General features: G+C 38.6%; 1 protein-coding gene across 1 annotated transcript in view; it reads left to right on the top strand.

Annotated features, from left to right (window-relative positions):
• The window catches only part of sntb2 (syntrophin, beta 2), a gene marked incomplete in the record, with an annotated part of 27,868 nt that overhangs the window by 1,829 nt on the left and 23,300 nt on the right, over positions 1-2,739 (top strand).

The raw sequence follows: 2,739 nt of genomic DNA, 5'->3' as shown, positions 1-2,739 counted from the left end.
TCCCCCCCCCCCCCAGGTTGGGAGCCACTGTTCTGATTGAATTGATGCTCCTGTTATACTTACAAGATAATTCTTAAGACTTAAGATGATTCATTCATCATCAACCTCACACCTTTGGCCCCTGGTAGGATGCTATCACTTAAAGCTTGATGAACTGTCTTGATCAGTGGTTTTCAAACTGGGGTCCAGGGGTCTTTGAGTGGGTTGTAGGGGGTCCCCAGCAAAAGCAGGAATAGAATATTTAAACTTTTATCACATTTTTTGGAAGTTGAACCGACAAAGAGAGAAATGGGATCAGCGGCTTCTATTGATCGTAATTTATAGTGATCCTAGTTTGATCATTGATTGACCGTGAATCTATTCCATGACATGAAAAACTTTGTCTAGAAATCCACACACGTTCTGTGTGTTTTTAACTTTGGAAAAATCCTAATTTCTCTAACACATTATGGTACAGAGCAGCTAAAAATACTGACAAAAACAAACAGTCACAGCTGGGGAGGAGGAGGAACGGGGCTTAAAGAATATCAACAGAACAGAAAGCCTTTGATTAGTGTAAACAGGAAAGTAACCACAGTTGTGGCTACAGTCAGAGTTAGATACATTGTACTCTGTATATTTATATTTATTATATTATGTGTACTACATTTAGAGGATGATGTACACATGAGACTTTTGCACCAGTGTATCAACATTTCTGTTGATTTGGCCAATATCAGATTTAGGAATAATATCTGCGGTCCAGTGTCATTTTTACTTCTCATATAGGACAGACTGTGGAATTAGCATTTTTAAAAATCTTCTTTCTAGTCTTGTTTTTTATAATTTATTGTCTAATACAACTGAATACATGGCACAGAATGAAACCACTGTGGCTTATTTTAAGTAAGAAAACAACCGTGTGACCTATATAAACAAACAAGACCATTAGTGAGAACATTTCTATATAGTTATTCTATTTCTATATAGTTATTCTATTTCTATATAGTTATTTTATTTCTATATAGTTATTCTATTTCTATATAGTTATTCTATTTCTATATAGTTATTCTTAAAGATCTGGGGAATTTTTTACCTTTCGCGTTTATTTTGGTGGAGTCTGACAGGATAAGGGCAGGGTCTCTCATTTTGACTGCGAGGTGTTAAGTATAGGTGTTATCACACATTGGAATCTCAGTCTCTAACAATTCATTCCTCATTTTTCAGTCTATTCTTCACGGGACCGCTCCATTAAACCATTTCTCACACTAACATTTAGTCCTGTTTTCCTGGGCAGAAGTTTTCCGAATATACGGGGCTTCTCGCCTGTCTCTGCTTCCATCTTGTGGCCTTTCTAATTCACTCAGTCACAATCTTTTTTCCACTTTTTAAACATTTGCAAGAACTCAGTGATGAGTACAGACTCTTGGGCAAAACTCTCAGACACCGCAGTTTAGTCGACGCTCGGACTCTCAGCTCCCATTCTGGAGCGGCGCTCTCCACTTCATAATGAGCCACTACGTATCAAACTAACAAACCAGTTTTCTCTTCCCTCTTACACGCATGCTAACCGAACACGGCTTTTCCTGAGGGGTCAGGTGTCCTGCCGTCTGCTCTGGCTTTCCTTTTCTGGCACTGACACAAAATCAGTGACTGGCAGGCGATGCAGGTTCTGACTAGTGTATACAGACTGGGCCCTGTTTGAATGGTGAGGGTCGGGTATACTAGAGTCACCTCACTCGGGGATATGTTGAATCGACTAGTGTCATCTCGGGTGTATTGGCCTTGTCAAGTGAGATAGCGACAGAAATCGATCGTAAGAGGGTGACGGTCAGTCTCTGTCTTCTGTGGACCAGGCAGCTTCAGAGTTGATGCGATGCCGTGTCTCTTATTGCAGCCGTTGAGACGTTGGTTTGGATCCAATCTGTTTTTCATCGACTGGGCGAAGGCGCGGAGCACTAGGTTGTAGGAGGTGAGACTAGCTAAGTGTAGTTTCGGTAGCGTCAACGTCAATTAGGGAACAAGAGTCATGGAAGCGGTGATTATCGCTAAGATTTGGGTTTTTTAAGGCATGCGTAGATAAACAGATAGGTGAGAGGGAGGGTACACACACTGGGTGAAACAGGTACGTTCTGGGTTTAACTCAGAAATTTGTTTTAGTATGTTTTTTGTAAAACTAACCAGAAAAATGTTGAAGTAAAAAAAATTCTTGATTGCGAGCTTTAGAGCTCTCTCAAACTGGCGCGCGAGTGACGTAAATATTTGTAAATATTTTTTGTGTAAGACTGTGAGAAAAACAAATATTACTAAGTCGAAAGTTATTAGAGCCGGAGGTAATGTTTCTGGTTTAATTTTATTATATAAACTATAAGTTATTGTGCTCTACTTCACATAATAAATTGTATACTGCCAAAAACACAGCTAATATATTGGGACACTTATGCACGGTTTCAAATTAATATGATTTATTATTCCCACAATGCCCACCACAGTGTGAGTGCCCAAATTCCGCCTCCCGCAAATTTCTCACTAAGAGGCGGGTGGTGCCAGCCATCTTTATTTCACTTATTATTTTTATTATTTATTATTATTTTTTCTAGTTCAGGGTAGGTATATTGGTAGCATTAGCAGGTTTCAAGTTTTGTGGATTCGGTTGCACTCCCTACAAATAACTTATAAGAAATAAAATAAATTATAGAAATAAAATAACTATATAGGAAAGTAGGAATACTATAAGAAATTAATAACTATATAAAATAG

The sequence above is a fragment of the Morone saxatilis genome, unplaced genomic scaffold, assembly GCF_004916995.1.
Source record: "Morone saxatilis isolate NCDOM2014 unplaced genomic scaffold, NCSU_SB_2.0 Contig2, whole genome shotgun sequence".
In the NCBI taxonomy this organism is placed as follows: domain Eukaryota; kingdom Metazoa; phylum Chordata; class Actinopteri; family Moronidae; genus Morone; species Morone saxatilis.
The sequence above is the reverse complement of the archived record's forward strand: the minus strand, read 5'-3'. Positions and strand labels throughout refer to the sequence as shown.